The sequence below is a fragment of the Heloderma suspectum genome, chromosome 13, assembly GCF_057233095.1.
Source record: "Heloderma suspectum isolate Gila_16-S chromosome 13, 16-S_ref, whole genome shotgun sequence".
In the NCBI taxonomy this organism is placed as follows: Eukaryota; Metazoa; Chordata; class Lepidosauria; order Squamata; family Helodermatidae; genus Heloderma; species Heloderma suspectum.
The window spans coordinates 627,591-649,048 of record NC_139470.1 but is presented as its reverse complement, the minus strand read 5'-3'; the positions used below and the strand labels follow the sequence as shown (position 1 = coordinate 649,048).

The 21,458-nt window shown below is 51.2% G+C and overlaps 1 protein-coding gene across 8 annotated transcripts in view; it reads right to left on the bottom strand.

Annotated features, from left to right (window-relative positions):
* The window catches only part of TTC28 (tetratricopeptide repeat domain 28), a 151,418-nt gene that overhangs the window by 53,724 nt on the left and 76,236 nt on the right, over positions 1 to 21,458 (bottom strand). The gene's annotated exons all lie outside the window — the stretch shown is intronic.

Genomic DNA, 21,458 nt, shown 5'->3' with positions numbered 1-21,458 from the left:
AGAATCGGACTCAAAGAGTGCTTATCAATGGGGTCTTCTCAAACTGGTGAGAGGTGACGAGCGGGGTGCCACAGGGCTCAGTCCTGGGCCCAGTGCTCTTCAACATGTTTATGAATGACTTGGAGGAGGAGGTGCAGGGAATGCTGATCAAATTTGCAGATGACACAAAATTGGGCAGGATAGCTAATACTTTGGAAGACAGAAACAAAATTCAAAGAGATCTGGATAGACTGGAGCGCTGGGCAGAAAACAACAGAATGGCATTTAATAGGGACAAATGCCAAGTTCTGCACCTAGGAAAAAGAAACCAAATGCACAGTTACAAGATGGGGGATACGTGGCTCAACCACACTACAAGCGAGAAGGATCTTGGAATTGTTGTCGATCACAAGCTGAATATGAGCCAACCATGTGATGTGGATGCAAAAAAGGCCAATGCTATTTTGGGCTGCATTAATAGAAGTATAGCTTCCAAATCCTGGGAAGTATTAGTTCCCCTCTACTCAGCACTGCTTAGGCCTCATCTGGAGTACTGTGTCCAGTTCTGGGCACCACACTTTAAGAAGGATGCAGACAAACTGGAGAGGGTTCAGAGGAGGGCAACAATGATGATCAGAGGACTGGAAACAAAGCCCTACGAAGAGAGACTGAAAGAACTGGGCATATTTAGCCTTGAGAAGAGAAGACTGAGGGGACATATGATAGTGCTCTTCAAGTACTTGAAAGGTGGTCACAGAGAGGAAGGCCAGGATCTCTTCTCGATCGTCCCGGAGTGCAGGACACGGAATCATGGGCTCAAGCTACAGGAAGCCAGATTCCGGCTGAACATCAGGAGAAACTTCCTGACTGTTAAAGTAATACGACAGTGGAACCAATGACCTAGGGAGGTGGTGGGCTCTCCCACACTGGAGGCATTCAAGACGAGGCTGGACAGCCATCTGTCAGGGATGCTCTGACTTGGATTCCTGCACTGAGCAGAGGGTTGGACTTGATGGTCTTGTATGCCCCTTCCAACCCTACTATTCTATGATCCTACGGTTGGGCTGGGCTAGGAGCACCCTCTGCATTCAAGATACCTGAAAGCATGCAGAGCATTCAGAAATGGTTCATGTGCCATGTGCTCTCTCGAGGTGTGATGGGCACATGTCAAAGTGGATCAATATGGGGATCCCAACCACACTCTCTGCTCCCACATGGCCTGCTCCTTCTTCTGCTCCCCAACAAAGACTGCCCCTGCCCTGCACAGAGGCTCCACCTAGAGCCCAACCCATTTCACATCTGGCGGAGGGGCAGCCAACTGAACCACAGACAAACTGCAGGTCTGGTTTAGTGAGCAAGACGGACTCCAGAGGTAATGCTCCACTGGGGAGATGGAGGGATTGGCTGAGCTTCACTACCATACCCGAAGAGCTAATCTTGCACCCAGAAGGTCAGACTGACCCTCCACACCATGGCGTCCCATGGTTCAGGTTGCATGGAGGATAGGTCTCTTGTCCTCCCTTCTCTGATGCGCCATTCTGTCTTCACAAATAGCAAGGGTAAACCAAGTGGGGCGTGGGGGAAGAGATGCAGACCCTTCACCTTTCAAGCACAAGTGCTTCAGCCATGTGCTCAGACTCACAAGCCAGGAAGAACAGCCTGGCTTGCCAGTCCTCCATGGTAGCCCTACTTCACCAGTCAACAAGCTTCAAATGGCAAGACGGCTGTGCATGGCATCAGATCAGTCGATCACTGGACTTAACATCCCTCTCAGAGCATCGTGAGGAAGGGGCTGGATGTAGACACAGCAGCCAATTCCACCCAGAGCCACCTTCAAGCACTTCAGATGCACGGCAACAGCAGCACCCCAGCAGGACGCCTTGTGCCCAGGATTTTGTGACAACCAAGACTTTGGCCCTCCCTGGCTGCACTCCTCCTTTCTGAGCCATGCATCTTATTTGCTGAGCTCAACGGAGACAGGAGAGGCATTCCTGGAGTTCCCCTCAGACCTACCAGTCTGCAGGTCATGCTTCCGAGGGGCACAGCTGCCTTTGGTGAGAAAGCAGCCATGATGAGGCAGGTGGGGCCTGCAGCCACTGCCCACCCCACCTTCTCCAGGCCCAGCATGAGGGCCAGGACAGAGACAAGGCTTCAAACAGAGCAAGCCCATCCATGGCAGCGACAGCTGCAGAGGAAGCTGCACCAGCAGCAAAGTTCATGTGGAGCGGAAGCTGCTGCTGCTGCTGCTGGAGCCTGATCTCAGGGGCAGTTTTATTCTCACCAGAGCATTCAGTGAGCAGCAGGCAGCAGCCAAGGCCCCCGCTTGTTCTGCAGGCAGGAGGGCAGGACCAGTCCCAACCATGGGCAAGGCAGCTCATCGGAACATCCACTCGAGAGGCAGTCAAGACGCCCTCGAGGGGCAGATGCTGGGGATAAAATCCCCGCGCACTCCCTTCATGCCCTACTTGTGCTCTTCCAGAGGCATCTGGCTGGTGGCAGGTGCTCGATTAGAGGGGCCCACCTTGGTCTGAGCCAGCATGGCAGGTCTGAAGCTGAACAAATGCTGAGACAATTCATATAACCTGGGAACAAACCGAAGGAGGGAAGGGCAAAGAACCCCGGTGCCGCCCATGCCACCCCCCTCCCGATGGCCACTGTGTCCCTGCTCCTGGGGATGCTGGGCCGGAGCTTGAAGCCCTGAGAATCCACCGGCTTCAGGAAATCCAGGCAGCTTTGTTCAGTTTCAGTGCACAGCTGCAGGCCCAGGGCCTCTCCACAGACAACCACCCCAGCACAGCTGCCCCCGTCAATACTAATTCTCCTGACCTGCCTGGCATAAGTAATTACCTCCTGGTACATCCTGTAAATTAAAGAAGAACTCCTCTTAGTCAAGCTGCTCCCATGGGCATCTCTTCCAAGGGAAGGGGCACCTTCTCAGGGCAAGGGTGCCCCAGGCGAGATTCCCCAATTAATTACCATATTAAAATACATTCACATCCATTTTGCAAAGCGCATTTCAACTCACTCTCAGGGGACTGGAGGCTCTGATCCCCTGCATTTGCTCCAACTTTGGAGCAAAGACACTCCAACTTTTTTCTGAAAAGGTAAATAAGGATGAGGAAAGGGGGGCAGGGTAGGGGAGACATGGAATGAAACACAGGCTGGACCAGCAGTCTGCTCAAATGCTGTCCCCCTCGTCCTTTCTCCCTCTCTGAGGCTTCAAGGGTCTCCTCTTGGCTGGCACAGGGGCTTCTGCCAACTTTAAGCAATACTGTTTTCTTCTGGAGCACCTTGCTTCTTTGTCAAGAGCAGCAGAAAGTCTTCTCTTCACTCCAGTGCCATGGCCACAAAACCAAAGCCAGATTTGCCCTGGGTCTCTCCATTTTGAGAAGCACAGTCATCAAAGGGGCAACGATTCAGGCCAGCTTGATGGTGCTCATCACCCAGGAGGAGTCTCTGAGATCACACCTGCCAAGCCCTGCCGCTTGTTTCCATCACAGAGGAACAGGTGCTGTGACTTGGGAAAGCTCTCCGTCTGGGATTTGTAAAAAAAAAAGTCAGACCATCATACATCCAAAGTATGAAGAGTGGATTCAACAGAAGTTGGCAAACCAATGTCCTGGTTCAGATGAAAATCAGAGACAACTTTAGGCAGAAAAGTGAGGCCGGAGCGGAGCACCATCTTGTCATGATGAAACAACAGATAAGGTAGATCAACTTGCAAAGCGCAGCGTTCGCTGGACCTCTGCACAAAAGCAATTGCTACGAGGAAAGCTGTGTTCCAAGACCGTCACTGCAGGTCCACTGTAGCTAGCGGTTCGAATGGCCTGGTACCCAAAGCCCCCAGAACGACACCGTGACTCCACGCTGGAACCAGGTTTTGGATCGACAGCCACACCAGCGCCACCAGCACCGTCGCATCCAGCCCAGCAGTAGCCATGGCAACCGTCAGAGCAGACACATCTCCTGCAAGGCATATCAGTGCTGACACCTGGTCTGGGGTAAGAAAGGCTCAACCCTGTGTGGAGCCCAGTATGATGCACAGAGCCCACGTAGAACTGGGTGTCATCCCATGAAGATGAGTGGTGGGAGATTCAGGACAGAAAGAAGCCAGGATTTCTTCGTACAGTGCATTGTTAAACTATGGAATCCACGACTACAAGATGTAACGATGGCTGCCAGCTTGGATGGCTTCAAAGGGGCAGCAGACCAATTCCTGGGGAATAAAGCTCTCAGAGGCTGCCAGTCCTGATGGCTCTACACTACCTCCAGAATGCCTCTGACCACCGGAGGCCGGGAGAGCACTATTGTGCCCCTGTCCTGCTGGTGGGCTTCCCAGAGGCATGTGGTCAGCCCGTGTGGGAACAGAATGCTGACCTGTAGAGGCCTTTGGACTGATCCAGCACAGCCCTTCCTATGTTCTTATGGCAGCGAACCACATGCAGCCTCTCCCAAGGATCCTTCAAGTTGAACTGGTCCCAAAGCCAGCAAGGATGAGCAGCTCCTCTCGGCGTGCTTTGGGACATAAGTGCCGGGGGGGGGGGGGGGAGCAGGATGCTTTCCTTCAGCAGCCAAGCAGCCTTGCAGAGGTCTGCCACGCACATGTTGCTGCCCATCCGCTTGTTAATCTCCTTTCCTCCCTGCTCAGGGGAAGGACAGCAGCACACACTAGCCTGCTTGCTCTCTCAGAAGGAAAGCACACTATATTTGGGGGAGGGACCCATTTTCCCCTTCCACATCCAAGGAGGAGGAGACATGCAAGAGATAAGATCCTGATATTCACTAGGCCACTTCACGCCAACCTACAAAGAGGAGGCTCCATCTTCACCATGAACCCGGTATTGGGAAAAGCAGAAGCTGAAAGGGGGAAAGCCAAAAAACTCCACAGTGGCAAATCCTCTCTCTGGAATTGCCAAGCTCTGCTGCTCAAGAACCTCTGCTTAAATAATTAACTTAAGTAGAAAATATAAAATATTCATCGGTACCATTTGAATAAGCTGGCCTTTAAGAGCAGCCACATCCTGACTTGCTCAAGATTGACAGATGGACCCAGGAGCTCTGCCGGGAATGCTAAGGAGACCATACTGCCTGCTTTACACACTCTGGGTTTGCAGCGCTGCATTTGGAATGCTCCAAACTGCCGCCTTTCCTTCCACTTGCCTTGCACGGCCTGAACAATAAAAACGTCCTGAGAAGAGGCCGTGGGAACGTTGCACTGCAGAAAACTAACCCAAAGAGCGTCACCCTTCCCAAAGGGAACCCCTCAGTAGCAGAAGCCAGCCTTGTCCTACCCAAGTTGAGGGTCAGTCTGTGCAGGATTTGCTCCCTGCCCCTGAGCCCTATCTGCGGATACCAGGGAAGGGGCTCAGTCCTACCAGCCAGCTTGCCCTGCAGGGGGAGCCTCACATGTGTATCCACTATCGCTCTCTGCCATCTGCGATGCCCCCATCCCTCCAAACCAAAATGACTGTCCATTTGCTTTTGCTGCCAAGGGGATGCCCATACTGGCTGGAAAGGCACTGGGGCTCCACTCTGCTCCGAGCAGATCAGGAGGACTTAATCCTGGCCCAGTTCCATGTGGGAATACATCTCAGTCTACCTCAATGGTTTGTCTCCCCACATATAGGCTGCCTCAGGGACCTTATCTGATGGGAAGGAACCCTACATTTGGGTCAAACTATGGGGCAGGCTACAAGGCCACAGACACAAAACTGCTACCTTCTTGTGAGCCCATAACGGCTGACACCCACCTGTTCGTTGGGCTACAATGGAAGCCCTCTGAAACTGATTGCCAAGAGAAAGGACCTGGAAGCTGCACTGACCTCATGAAACAGCCAGTTTCCAATTAACACAACATGCACGCGCGCACACACTATTTGATGTAAATGGAAACATAAAGCACTGAGGGGAAGGGCTGCTCTGAGGAACAGGCCTCCTCCGCTGGGACTCCACAGAGGCTCTGCGCTTCCCTGATTCAGCTGTAGGTAATTAAATTTAGTCCAAGAGGCCTGAACTATAAAAGGAACCTACAATGGCAATTACCAGCACTTCCATTAAGCTGGCAAGCAATGGCAGCTCCATTTGATGCAAATTTAAAGGAACACTGTTTATTATCCAAGGGAAATCACAACACCACTGCCTTCATGCACAAGGATTTGCCTGTGAGCCTGCGCTCCAGAATGACTGGCATAGGGAGATTATAATTTTAGCCACAGTCTTCCAGCCTCTAGCCAGGCAGACACCCCCAGGTCATATGTACAAAGGACCAACAGTTTCTCTCTTCAAATACAGCCCAGCTATCCCCTTTGTCCTTCTCACAGAAGCACACTCAAAGGTACTCAAGCTTCAAGGCTTCCCTGAACCAGTACGCCATAGAATCATAGAAGAGCAGGGTTGGAAGGGGCCTCTAAGACCATCGAGTCCAGCCCCCTGCTCAGTGCAGGAGTCCAAGTCAAACTGATGGCACTCCCGCACAGGTGCTCCGCACCCCCCAGACATGCACACGCAGGAAAAGGTGGGACTGGGGAGGGCGAGCTGCCTTCTTTTCCTTGGCTGAGCTGCCGTTCTGCAGGGAGTCCTGCCTGTCTCTTTGCAGAACCCCTGCAGAGCCCCTTGGGTTCATGCTGGAACTGGAATGTAGCTTTCTCCGGGTGAGTAACTGAGCAGGAATAGCAGCCTGTCTGTCTCTCCAAGGAGGCTACTAGGCAACTGGGTCAAAAACAGATAGAGAGGCAAGACTGAAGAGGCTAAGGCACCGCACAGCTGAAGGGATGAGGAGGAAAGCCTCCGTGGCTTCAGAGCTTTGCCAGCCAGCCGAGGAGGAACGCAAGGAGTGCCAAAGGCGCCCTCCATGTAGCAGGTCCATGCACACATCCACCAGGAGCAGACCATGGAACTGGGCGAAGCCATCTGCTCCTTCCAGTAGGCTGGCGGGGGGGGGGGGGGAGCTCCTGAAGGTGGCAGCAGGCATTTGGCCTTGCCTAATTAACGGAGGGGTGCAGCCCAGATGGTGGCACCCACAACGCCAAACCTCCAAGAGGCTTCAGAGGTGTCTATCCTCTCTCAACATACACAGATGTTGATTCTCCTGGACCTCTCAGCGGCTTTCGATACCATCGACCATGGTATCCTTCTGGATAGGTTGTCTGGGTTGGGAGTTGGAGGCACTGCACTACAGTGGTTCCGCTCCTACTTGGATGGCCGATTCCAGAAGGTGGTGCTGGGGGATTATTGCTCTGTGCCATGGCAATTGTGCCATGGGGTTCCACAGGGCTCTATTTTATCCCCCATGCTGTTTAACATCTACATGAAACCGCTGGGGGAGGTTATCCGGAGGTGTGGGCTGAGGTGCCATCAATATGCGGATGACACCCAGCTCTACCTCTCTTTCTCATCAAAACCAGGTGAGGCAGTGGCTGTTCTGAACCAGTGCCTCGGCACGGTAATGGACTGGATGAGGGCCAATAAACTGAAACTCAATCCAGACAAGACGGAGGTACTGTTAGTAGGTGGTTCGTCTGCCCAGCTAGGTGATAATCAACCTGTTCTGGAGGGGGTTGCACTCCCCCTAAAGGATCAGGTTCGTAGTTTGGGGGTGCTCTTGGATCCAGAACTGTCACTTGAGGCACAGGTGAACTCAGTGGCACGGAGCACTTTTTATCAGCTTAGGCTGGTATACCAACTACGCCCTTATCTGGACAGAGATAGCCTAGCTACAGTTATCCATGCTCTGATAACTTCTCGTCTGGATTACTGCAATGCGTTATACGTGGGGCTACCTTTGAAAACGGTCCGGAAACTTCAGCTGGTCCAAAATAGGGCAGCAAGATTGTTAACAGGGACTGGCCTGCGAGCTCATATTACACCAGTACTTTTCCAGCTGCACTGGCTGCCGGTCCATTTCCGGGCCCAATTCAAAGTGCTGGTGTTAACATTCAAAGCCCTTAACGGCTTGGGGCCAGGTTACCTGAAGGATCGCCTCCTCCCATATGTGCCTGCCCGGACCTTAAGATCATCATCAGCGGCCCTTCTCCGTGAGCCCCTGCCAAAGGAAGTAAGGCGGGTGGCTACTAGGAGGAGGGCTTTTTCTGTTGTGGCACCCCAGCTCTGGAATGAGCTCCCTAGTGAGGTTCGCCTGGCGCCTACATTGTACTCCTTTCGGCGCCAGGTGAAGACCTTTTTATTTTCCCAGGCATTTTAGCTTTCTAAATTTTTATCTTTGCTGTTTTAAATCTGTATTTTAAACTCCTGTACTGCTGCTAGGTTTTATTGTGGTTGTATTGTTATATTTTGGTTTTAATGTTCTATATATTTTAAATTTTTTTATTGTGTGTTGTTTGGTTTTAGTTTTTGTGAACCGCCCAGAGAGCTTCGGCTATTGGGCGGTATAGAAATAAATAAATAAATAAATAAGATTTTGAATGCAGCAAGCCAGGCACCCAGTTTTTGCCCTGCTTGGGCATGCAAGCTGTTTGCCAACAGCAGGAGTGGCTCCTCAGGAGATGGACTTTGGGGCCAGAGAACTTGTCAGATGCAGCTTTGGGTTCAGGTGTGTCACTCGACACAGGGCCCAAGGCACACCAAGGGTGCTGTCTCCTGGCTAGAGCACACCCCTTCCACAGGCGAAGGAAGATAAGAGACGAGGCGCCTCTCCAAAGCGCCAGAGCTCCTTGCCCTTTGTGACCAGCCCCATCTCAGCCAGGGGAGAGTCTGAGGAGAGGGCTGCGCTTCCTTCCTTCTCGTCGCATGAAGGAGCCACAGCCCACTGGCCTACAAATCTCCCAAGAGCACAGCCAGGATCTGCCCTCCGGCTCCTGCCACCTCCTGCCTGCCCCAATAGATGACAGCCGAATGCTACCACCACATACGCAGGACAGAAGCAGATGATAAATTACATCTCCAACATTTACTCAACTTGTCTAAATAACCAGGCATACATTATTTTACAATAGCTTGCCTTCATGTTAATGCTAAACTGACTTGGCAGAACCTTTAATAAAAATTTTATACCAGACTGTAACAGTGCTAACACTTTTCCTCATCTCAATTTGAAATTTGTTCTGGACTGACAGTAGCAGATAACAACTGAGCACAGCTTTTAGATAAAAGACCTTTAAAACCCGTTACAGTTGATTTTTCAAAATCAATTAAGCAAGTCTTCAGTGTTCCATTCCTTAACCCTGAATTTAAATAATCCCTAAGGTGAAAATACTGGAACACTGAGGTTTTCTTTTCTTTTTATGAAATTTATCCCATGCTTCTAATATTGCAACTATGAAAGGTGTAAAATAAAACACTCTCTCAGCCTTCTCAGATTTTTCTGCATAACCTATGGTAAATAAGACCTTGGGGTCCTGACAGCTACCTTGAGGTTGGATCCAGACTAAGTTGGATCAACTGCACTAGCAGAAGCAACTTCCCCGCCCCCTCCTTCCAATGGCAGCTCTCCAGCCCCCTGCAAATGCTACACAGAGAGTCAGGAGACCCTGCTGAAAGGGATGAGCTGTGGTTTGGGGAGAGGGGGAGATCCCCCAAATTCGAGTGGAGGAACCTTCTGCGAGCGGAGTCCTTCCTCTTGCAGGAGGCAGGTCCTGGATCCAACCTTTGCTGTATATCACACCATGTCGATTATATTTCTGAGTTAATCCACCTGGTTATCATTCTCAGTCTCATGACACAGTAACATAAAGTAGGTTTGAACCAACTGTACTGCCTCTTTTCTTAGGATTCCTGGAGAGATGCCAGCAAGACTTGTTCTTTTCACCTCCCAAATGAAACTGGATGTTTTCTGCCAAAAAGAAACCTCAGAGCACTTCATTTTGACTGTGGTAATTCCACCCAGCCAGGAGCTTTCAGATTTATCCCTTTATCGAGACCATCTTTGAACTTATTAACCTATCAGACATATTTATGTGGATAAGAGATATCCAACATTAGTTGTCCAAAAGATCCCAAAATTTCTCAGGCCAAATTATAATATTCTGTTCTTCATAGTCTCCAGGTTTATATGCAGTTCCAGTAACTCCATTTTATTTGTGTTAATCTTAATCATCTAAAGTTTGGCACCACCTCGCAAAACAGGTTAACCCTTCATTTACAGAGTCCATTGGACTGAGAGGAGTTCACATCAAGCCATCAGCGTAAAGCCTAATTTTATATTCACACTGACTTTTTTCCCCCCAGTCTCTTGCCACTTCCTCATCACTCTCAGCGGAGGTTCCACACTTGCTGGCTTGGATCGTGACTTTCCCTCTGTGAACAGAGTACGTTCACTGAGCAGGGCTTTCCTGCCTGCCTCTGCAGCCCCTTACGACCCCAAATATCTGCAGAGAGTGGTCTGCAGGAGGAGGAGCAGGTTGACAGAAGCCGCCCCCTCCCTCAAGTGAACAGAGAAGCAAATTAGAATCCAAGCATTGCAAATAGGAAGGCTGACAAAGGGCAACCTAATGAGTAGTAAGTCTTTTAAAACAGACGTATGTTGAATTGTGTTGTTTTTACACTGTACGCTGCCTCGGGAAGACTACAGTCTTGAAAGCTGGCTAAGAAATAAATTTAGTAACAACCACCATATAAATCATGTCCATTTATCAATAACTGAGCCTTCAGTCTGTAACAGAAGACTTTCATGTATTCAACCAAGTGTCCATCAAAACTGGCTCTCTGTATCTGTACAGGAAGCCAAGAGAAGAATCCAGTCGGGCTTCTACCAAGAGCACGGCAGACAGGAGATGCATCAGAGCACGGCAGCACCGGAGCAGCACCACACATCCACCCAGGGCCCTGACATCAGCCACAGCGCCTCCGCTCTAGCAAAATGCCAAGCAGGTGGCTGTCATGGGCACGATAAATAATTCAATCTGGAAAAGGCAGCATGGAAGAGATGCAAAGGCCACCCCACGGCGGCAGAAGGCTCGTCTCAACCTCACCGAGCAGCCAAGTAGAGCCCCAAGGTCACAGAAAGAAAGACCATGTGCATGGCTCCCAAGGAAGACCATTTATATTACTTATATTGCCCTCTGTAATTGTTTTATTCTTTTTGTAAATCACCCCCGGAATATAGATGAACGGCAGGATAAAAATACATACATAAACCAACTATCATTTGCTCCATCTCCACGCAGCCCTCAGCTGCCAATATCACTACCCAGAATGGCCTGTAAAGTGGCAGAAACCGGACGAGACCACCCAGTAGGATTTGACAGGGCTGGGTGTTCGCTAGCCCACATGGCTGGCCCCACAGTCCTGTCGAATAACTGTCCACACTGGACAGCCCAAGCATCCATTTCCTTAGATGCATTTGCATCACAAGAGCTGAGGAAGGACAGCAGCATACTTTACACAAGCAGATGAGGATCAGGTTCAAAAGCTGACTCTAGCAAGGTTCCATTGCTCATAATAACCACCTCAAAGGCTTGAGAGGAGAATCTGTCCAGGTGCCACACTGTCACCAGTCTTACCAAATAATACATAACCTTCGGCTAACACAACAGAAAACTCAAGCCCTCCACTACGCCTCCTGCCAACTTTACAGCCTGCCTCTACAATCTCTGAATACAGCAAAACAAAGTCATTGTAATGGACCTGGAATGATGGGGACCCTTTTCAAAAGCACCAACATGTCAGGAGAGCTCCAGACGCACCTGAGAGCAGCTTCAGGGGCTCCCTTTCACCAAGGGAGGTGAGCCAGAGGCCAATGAGCCGGCCAGGCCTGCAAGCCCCAGGAGCAGGCCCCTTTCCAAAGGGGGTTCCAAGTGAGAGATGCCCACAATGTGGCCCTCGGCCTTCAGACTCCAAACCAAAATCAAAGCAAAGGCAACACCCTTGGTTGAAGCACCTCCCCTTCCCCCCACTCACCCAGGAACTGTAAAATGTTCTAAATCCACCCTGCCTTCACAGAGAGTTTATCTAGATGAGGGATGTGTGAACCAGCAAACCCTGCTCTTGCCAAAGTTCTCCGAATTCCATCCCAAAGCTCACTCCAACTCAAGACTGCATCAGACTGTGAGCTGGGGGGGGGGGGGACATGAAAATCTGTGCATATTTTCATGTGTATTCTTCCAAATGATACTCTGGTTTCTCCCATTGATTAAAGCGTATTTGTGCTCATTTTTCAAATGTAGTCATTTATTCATGCACATTTTCCAAATGTAGACATGCGGTTGAATGCCTTTTTTTGGTCTGCGAATCACATTGCGAGCTTGGAAATGTGTGGATTTCGAAAGCGGATTACATCCAGGACCATGTTCGCTCAGGAAGGTGCAAACTGGGTAAATCCTGATAAAAAATGAACTGAAACGAATTTCTCATACATTCCTAATCTAAACTCTGTGATCCAATTGGGCTGCCTCCCTCGAACCCAACCCTGTGGAGGCATCTGGCAACGCCTGCTGCTTAAGTGACTCTGGGGCTTCATCAGCTGCGAAGCAAGAGCTGGCCAACCAGCTCAGGGCATTCGCACTGGGAATAATCCTGAGAGGGAGGGGCCACCCAGAAAAGGCCACTCACCAGCTCCATGGCCACAAAAGAAGCCCTTCAGAGCAGATCACACCAGCAGTGAAAGGCCTCTCGCTTGCAAATTGCTTTCCATGCTCCCCTGGCTTCATTATTCATGACTCTGGAGGAGCTGAACCTCTCCAAAGCCCTGCAGGGGGCAGGAATCATTTCCAACCTGCCAAGTGCAATTTATGTTGCTGTTTGCTCGTGCTGCTGCTTTTCTCCCCCCCACTTCTGCTGCATCCAGTGCATTTGCTACCAAGCAAGAAATAAAGCCTTAATGTTAAAAAAGATATGTGCTCACAGAGTGGAAGCTTAAAAGGAAACTGCTTTCAGTCAAAGCATCTTCACAGTCCCAAGCCCCCTCCCTAAATGCCCAGGACAGGCTCTGGCTTCAAAACAAGCCATTGCAGCCCAGCACATATGGGTCCCAAGTTGGACATGAGAGACAACTAGCTGGCTGTCCACCCGGCGCCAACTGTGCCCGCCCTCACAAAGCACATGACACCCAGAGCAGCTCAGGAGGGCCAGGCAACCCTGATGCTGCACTGCAAAGCCTTCAGATCAGAGGACAGGGCCTCAGACTGAATCAGACCTGGGGGTTGAAGCCAAGGACTTCTCCATGCAAAGCAGAGGCTCTGCCAGAGCTACGGCCCCTCTCCAAACGCGTGAGGAATCTCCCCCACACACACTCTCTCTCTCTCTCTCACACACACACACACACACACACACACAGCCAAGTCCTCAGCTCTGAGGCCTGGATGAGCCCTCGGAGTGCTGCCCTCTGAGAAGAAAATGCAGCCCCCAAAGGCAACCGTGGTGGGTGCAGTTGCCTTGGTCCCAGGGGCAGAGCCTGCAATGAGAGCAAGGCGCTGAATTTGGCAACGGGAGACTGGCTGCGGCCGTGGAGTCTTGCACAAAACAGCAGGAAGGCCCCACTGCTTCCCAGGCCTCCCCTTCGCGCAGACTCCTCCAGCCTGGAGCACACCTCTACAGACCTTGCAGGCCACCAAGGCTTAGACCAAAGGGCCACCCAATGCAAAGTGTGCTGCTTGCAGGGCAGGGCATGGTCAGGGGACGCAGGGCTACCCCGGGTCCCAGGAACTCCACGTACTGCCTTGCACACGTAACACCTTCCTGGCCTTCTTCCTCTCACTCAGTAACAGGCTGCCATGAAACCAGCACTGCAGCTCTTGGCGCTTCTTATGGAAGGCCCTCTCCTCTGCCCTACTGCCCACTGGGCTCACAACCAGAGATGATAAGGAGCTCCACACGGTCTGATTCCAGAGGATCCCCGTGGGAAGTACCTGCAAAGCTCCGTTGCCTTCCCACAAGGCCCAAAACACTTTGCTGGCCCACCTGCCAGCTCAGAGGACGGACAAGAAGAACCACTGCCTGCATCTTTCCTGCAAGAGAAACTGCTGCCCACAGCATTCTGTAGCTTCCAGCTGTTGCAGAAAGGAGCAGCACAGAGCTGGGATTCAGCCGGTACCTGGAAGCAGGAGAGATTCTTGCCAGCCAGTTTTTCACTCCTTAGCCCTTACCAGGTGGCCTCTGTCCTGCTGCTCAAGCTCTCAGCAAGTCGAGGGACTGCTGAACTGGGGCTTGAATGCAGGTCTCCCACACTGTCTTGCCAGGCAGCCCAGGAACTGTTTTAAGCCACAACTATGGGGGTTGGGCTCGATGGCCTTGTAGGCCCCTTCCAACCCTACTATTCTATGATTCTATGGAGCACCTAGCAAAATATGCCAGACTTGGGAACCTGTGCAAAGCCAGGGAGATACTGCCCATAGCAAACATGGGGGGGGGGGGGATGCAGCTTTTCAGCCACATGTGCATTTTGCTTGGGTCTTTCTTCCTGCAACACAGCATGGGCCCGCCGAGCTCCCACCCTGACCCTCACAGCATCTGACCTCGGGGCACACAGAGGCAGAGAAAGTTGAGTCCACTAGAGACTGGAACCGTTCGGCCTCAGCAAGGGATGGAACACTTTTCTTGGAATCCACTGTCCTGGGCAAGCAGTGCCTATGCACATCTGAGACCTCTCCTCTGGTTCTTCCCACCAGAAGTGCTGCTGCTGCTACACTTGGCTGCCTCTGGTCCTCAGAGCATCTCTGGAGAGGGAGAGGCCTGCCCTGCCTCCAGCACCATAGCACACAGCCCCCTCCGCCGTCAGAGCTCTGCCAGGGCTGGTGACAGCATGGCACAGTAGCCTGAAGGCAAGGACAATGCTCGCCGGCATCCATGCGCCTCCACAGCACTGCACACGAGCAGGAGCCACCCTCTGGAGGGCCAGGGAGCAGAGCTCTTCCCAGCCTCTGAAAATGTGGACGGAGACAGAACGCTGGAGGAAAGTCGCCCCCAGCAGCAGGCAGGATGCAACACACAACTGCTGCTGAGCCACACAGGCGATCCTTTCGCCCAGGTCAGACCAGGAGGAAACCCGATTTCTGGTTTGAGAAGAAGCTGGATTTGCGCAGCACTGCACTGGCTGGGCTGTGTGTCAATCACAAAGCCGCTCCTCCTTGTCAGAGCCAATTTCAGCAAGTTTCTTTTTTTTCAAGCAGGAAAAGCCTTCTTAAAAATTAGGCATCACATAACCTTTGGACTATATAATCACACCAGGTGTTTGGAAAATGCAGCCCGAAATAAAATGGGCAGCAAAGGCGAGTGGGGAGAGCAGAGCACACAAAGGGGCAGGATCCAAATGCAGGCTGCATGTGTGACAGTGCACGAGTGAAGATGTGGGGGGGAGCATGCTCTACAGCAAGTAAAATACAGAAAGAAAGAAAGAAAGAAAGAAAGAAAGAAAGAAAGAAAGCAAGCCAGCCTCTCCCCTCCTCCTGCTTCCAAGCACGTCACTGTCTGCAGCCTCCAACGTGTTTATTTTTGAGGCATGGAACAAGCGCACTGCAAGGAGGAATGGGGACGTGTGGCCGGGATATGAGGCAAGAGGCATAAAGCGACTTCTGGGCTGATCCACATCTTCATCCCAACACAACTGGCCTGGCCTTTCAACCTGCCAGGTGTCTTTGGTGCTGGGACCTGAGGAAGGCACCTAGCCCCTGGGAACTGGGATTGCCTCCTTGGCTACTATGGCTTTTGGGGTGAGAGACACGCTATGGAGACCCTGGGCCCACGCTCAGGAGTGTGACATCAGGTCGCACAGCATGTGCACTTGTGCTTCAGAAGCATCCTTCTCTCTTCCCTCCAGGATGGTTCCAGGCAGAGCATGGCTGAACGCTGCTCCCTCCGCTGACATCTGAAGGGAAGCAGCCTGCTGGAGGGCTTCCCAGAAGCAACCTACTTAGACGCTGGACTAAGAAAGGGCGGCAAAAGTGATGTATCCAAGCAACCCAGGACACCTCGTCTCCTGCAGACTTCCCTTGGAACCGCTGCTCCAGCCTGCCCAGGAATAGCGTTGGAGCAGCCCTCAGCTCATAGAATAGTAGGGTTGGAAGGGTCCTACAAGGCCATCGAGTCCAACCCGCTGCTCAATGCAGGAATCCAAGTCAGAGCATCCATGACAGGTGGCTGCCCAGCCTCGTCTTGAATGCCTCCAGTGTGGGAGAGCCCACCACCTCCCTAGGTCATTGGTTCCATTGTCGTATTGCTCTAACAGTCAGGAAGTTGTTCCTGAGGTTCAGCCAGAATCTGGCTTCCTGTAACTTGAGCCCATTATTCCGTGTCCTGCACTCTGGGACGATCGAGAAGAGATCCTCGCCTTCCTCTCTGTGACAACCTTTCAAGTACTTGAAGAACGCTATCCTATGTTGAATGTTGAACATAACATTTCATAACATTTCAACAAAAATGTTGAAGAGCACTGGGCCCAGGACTGAGCCCTGAGGTACCCCACTCGTTACCTCTCCCCAGTTTGAGAAGGTCCAATTGATAAGCACTCCTTGAGTCCTATTCTGTAGCCATCTGTGGATCCACCGGATCGTTGTTTCATCTAGCCCACTTTGAGCTAGTTTTCTCATCAGGATATCATGGGGCACTTTGTCCAAAGCTTTTCTGAAGTCGAGGTATATGATGTCTAGAGCATTCCCACGGTCCACAAGGGAGGTGACTTGATCAAAAAATGAGATCAGATTCGTCTGGCAGGATTTGTTCTTGACAAATCCATGTTGGCTTCGAGTCATCACTGCATTGTTTTCAAGGTGCTTCCAGATGGATTGCTTTATCATCTGCTCCAGAATTTTCCCAGGGACTGATGTCAGACTGACTGGTCTGGAGTTCCTGGGTTCCTCCTTTTTACCCTTTTTGAAGACAGGGGCAACATTAGCCCTCCTCCAGTCCTCTGGCACTTCCCCCGTCCTCCATGATTTCTCAAAGAGAATAGACAGTGGTTCTGAGAGTTCTTCTGCCAGTTCCTTTATGACTCTAGGATGCAGTTCATCTGGCCCTGGAGATTTGAACTCATTCAAAGTCATTAGGTGTTCCTTAACCATATGCCTATCGATCCCAAGCTGCAATCCTGCCCCTTCAGCCTGTAGTTCGCCTTTGCCAAGGGGGCATAGACCCTCTTTTGGGAGAAGACTGAGCCAAAGTAGGAATTGAGCACCTCTGCCTTTTCTTTGTCATCTGTTATCGTTTTGCCATCCTTATTTAATAGCTGAACAACCATTTCTTTCCTCTGCCTTTTACTATGCACATAGCTGAAGGAAGACTTTTTGTTGTTTTTAGCATTCCTCGCTAACCTCAGCTCGTTCTCAGTTTTAGCCTTCCCGACGCCATCCCTGCAATTCTGTGCTACCTGCCTGTACTCTTCCTTTGTTACTTGGCCTTCTTTCCACTTCCTACATGTGTCCTTTTTTGTTTTCAGGTCATCCCTAAGGTTTTTGTGAAACCACACTGGCCTCTTCTGTTGTCTTCCACCTTTTCTTCTTGTTGGAATTGTTTGTGATTGTGCCTTGAGAACCGTGGGACCTGACTGATCATTGTTCTGAGTTTATTAAAATCAGCTTTCCTATAATCCAGGGTACGCGCTTGGCCACATTCGGCTTTTGCTTCCCTTAGAACCAAGAACTGAAGTACAACATGGTCGCTTTCCCTTCCTGTCACTGCTACTTGATCCACTAAGTCATCTCTGTTGGTTAGGATCAAGTCAAGGATAGCCGATCCTCTAGTTTCTTCCTCTACTTTCTGTAGGAAGAAGTGATCCGCCACACAAGTCAGGAATTTCCTGGAGGGGCCATGTTTTGCAGAATTTGTCTCCCAACAAATATCGGGGAAATTGAAGTCCCCCATTACTACTACATCATGCTTCCTTAAAACACTGGCTATTTGCTTTTCAAAAGTTTCATCCTCGTCTTCTCCTTGATTGGATGGCCGGTAGTAGACTCCGACCACCAGGTTCCTTTTATTCTTTGCTCCATTTCTTTTGACGCTCTCAATGATGCTCTCAATGGGGCTACCAAGCTCCTCCTCCTGTATTTCTGTGCAGAGATAGGTATTTTTCACATACAGTGCAACCCCACCTCCCTTTCTGTTCCTCTTGTTCTTTTTGAATAAGTGATATCCTTCAATTGCTGTATTCCAGTCATGACAATCATCCCACCAAGTCTCAGTTATACCTATCAAGTCATAATTTCCCTCCTGTATCAAGAGTTCAAGTTTGTTCTGTTTGTTTCCCATACTCTGAGCATTAGTATATAGACATCGAAGACCACGTGCTTCATAGTCTGGCTTTCTTCCTACATGTGTCTGAAGACTATTATTGGGTGCTATCAGAGCTGTTCTCTCCATTGCAGTGCATGCGCCTACGTCCACTGTTACCCCCAACATCACATCTCCCTTCCCCGTAGGACTCAGTTTAAAGCCCTCCTGATGAAGTTCTTCATGCTGTGGCCAAACACATTCTTCCTGTCCTTTTTGAGGTGCAACCCGTCCCTTGCCAACAGCCCATCTTCCAGGAAGTACAGCCCGTGGTCCCAGAACCCAAATCTCTCTCGTCGGCACCACCTTCGCAGCCAGTCATTCACCCGGAGTATTTTTCATTCCCTTTCTATCCCTCTTCTAACTACTGGAAGGATGGATGAGAAAACTATCTGGGCCCCAAAGTTCTGGAGTTTCCTTCCCAAAGCTTCAAAGTCTGACGTGATCTCTTCGTAGCTCCACTTGGCGGTATCATTTGTTCCCACATGGATGAGAAAGCTCCACCCCTACAGCAGAAGTAGCCTTGCCCCATCCAATTTGTTCCTGTTGAAGGGCAGCCCTGCAGCCATAGCTATCCAGAGTTGGCCCACCCGGTCCAGGACCCAGATTCCCACAGCAGCCAAGCAGATGCCTCTGGGATGCCCACAAGCAGGACAGGAAGGAAAGGGCTCCTTTCTGCCATCTCCCGCCTGCCAGCTTCACAGGATGAATCCACATGTCCACTTTCTGCATGCCCTCTAAATCATCTTGAAAGTACTTGAAAGGTTGTCACAGAGAAGAAGGCCAGGATCTCTTCTTGAGCATCCCAGAGTGCAGGACTCAGAATAATGGGCTCAAGTGACAGGAAGCCAGATTCCGGCTGAACCTCAGGAACAACTTCCTGACTGTTAGAGCAATACGACAATGGAACCAATTACCTAGGGAGGTGGCGGGCTCTCCCACACTGGAGGCATTCAGGACGAGGCTGGACAGCCATCTGTCAGGGATGCTCTGACTTGGGATTCCTGCACTGAGCAGGGGATTGGACTCGATGGCCTTGTAGGCCCCTTCCAACCCTACTATACTATTCTACTATCTCCCCCACCCGCACCTCCCTTGCCTTTTTCTAAGGGGAAAAGCCCCAATCGACGCAGCAGAGAGACGGACAGATCAAGAGCGGCACACTGAGTAAGACAGCAACTGGAAGCAAGGCGCTACTGCACCAGTACTAGGAAAGCATGCGGGAGTGCTGGTTCAGAACCCACTCAGAAATCCCATTAAATAATCAGAGACCTGACAAAAAGTCTGATCGACCAATCTTTTTCAGAATTCAGACAATTTATTCCAAGACAGCAGAGCCAGAAATAAATTCCTTTGACCTACTTTTAGCACGGCTGCCTGGGATGGCCACTGGCATCTTCCAGCCCTTCAGCACAGCCCTCGCTGGCTCCCAACCGGAATCACAGAACAGTGGGGTTGGAAGGGGCCTACAAGGCCCACAAGCCCAACCCCTTGCTCAACGTAGAAGCCCAAGTCAGAGCATCCCTGACAGGTTGTTGTCCAGCCCTGTCTCGAATGCCCCCAGTGTGGGAGTGCCCACCCCTCCCTAGGGAATGGAACAGGCTCTTGCAGAACACAAACCAAGCTAAGGCATCGGGGGCCCGACAGGAGCACAAAGCCTCTGCAAGACAAGGGCTTCCTCATTAGATATCCAAGCCAAGGCTCAGCTTCACAGAATCTTAAGCGTGCTGCCTGTGAGGGACTCTGTGGGTCTTGTGCCCCACAGCTTCCTTGCCCACTAGGCTTCCCAGAGGACAAATGGGGGGCTCAGGGATTGCCCTTGGCCCCACCCAGGATGGATGCATCACTATATGAAAAATAAGCATGCCAGTTATTGGGGGCAGCTACCTCCTGAAGGAACGCTGAGCTGGTTGGAACAAGTGGTGCCCTGAGGGCTTTGGAGCAGGGCCACAGAAAGCACAGTGGCAATAAACGAGGAGGAGGAGGAGGAGGAGGAGACGGCAAGGAACACCGGGAAGAAGGGCAATGCCACATCCGCCAGCTGGCCTGAGAGCTCCTTTGCTTAAAGACCATGCAGCACCCTGCCACTGTGTTCACAGCCAGCAGCAGCTCTTCATAAGAGATTCCACAAGCAACCCAGAACTCTCTCGCCTGCAATACTTCACAAGTGGTGTAAAGAGCAGTCAAGATGTTTTCCCTCCTGCTGCATGACAGCTGACAAGTAGAAGGTCAAGCAAGAGATCTCATTTCCCCCAGCCAAAGGCAAGGAAGCGCCACTCCTTCCTTGGAAGGCTTCAGCAGCACTCTTGGCCAAGCCAGGAGCAAGGACAACGCCTGAGGCCTGGACTTCAGCTCTGGCTGCTCCCTGCCGGCCATGCTCTCATCAGTCTTAGTTTCAGAAGACCTGCAAACCCACGGAAACATATGCTGGTGACCTGTTACTGGGGCCGCTCGGGCAGTGCGCTCATCATGGCCTGTTTAAATGAGCCCAACCCCCAGGGCTCGGCCTGGTGGAGGAAGCCCCACTTTGCTCCAGAAGCCACACACAGTGCTGATTGGCCAGAGTCTAGAACATTAGAAACACACGCACAGCAGGTGCAGTTTTCAGATTGGTTATGGTGTGTGCATGTGTTTCTTTAAAGATAATGCGACAAACTTAAATTGCACAAACCTACAAGCTTTAAAAAAAAATGGTGGAAAGGTTGATGAAGGATGGGTCAAAACTGACAACAGAACTGGTAGCTGGTTCGTCTATCCATGTGCCAGCTACATTTGGAAAGCAAAAGGAAAGCTGGGCTCACCCCGTGGGAGGAAAATGGTGACAACTCCTCATTTTCTAGCACTTTGTATGCAGCCTAAGAGTGCCCCACCTTGTTAACCAAACCACTGACTACAATCTGCATTGCGCTTGTCTCCACAACAGTCCTATGAGAAGAGAGCACCAAGATGCCTAGTTTACAAATGGGGAACTGACAAGCCACAGGAAGGGTCTCTGGCTGATGCTGGACTTGAACAAAGATCTCCCATGCCAAAGTCCACCTCTGCCATCCACACTGGGTACAAGAGAAGGAGCCAAACGGTTGCCCAAAGCCCCTCAGTGAACGAGGCCTGAGAGCCAAAGAGGTACTGCAATGGGGATCAGGCAGAGGCACTCCAGTCCATGAACACATTACCTCTGTGCTGGCTGGCAGGCTCAGCAGCCCAACCAGAGGCCAGTCCATCCACTCCAGTGGGCGGAGAGTCCCACTGCGCTGCCACGGCATCTCTGCATGTCTCCCCACAAGGTGGGGAGGGGGAAATGGTGGCTCCCAGCATCCCTGACCACT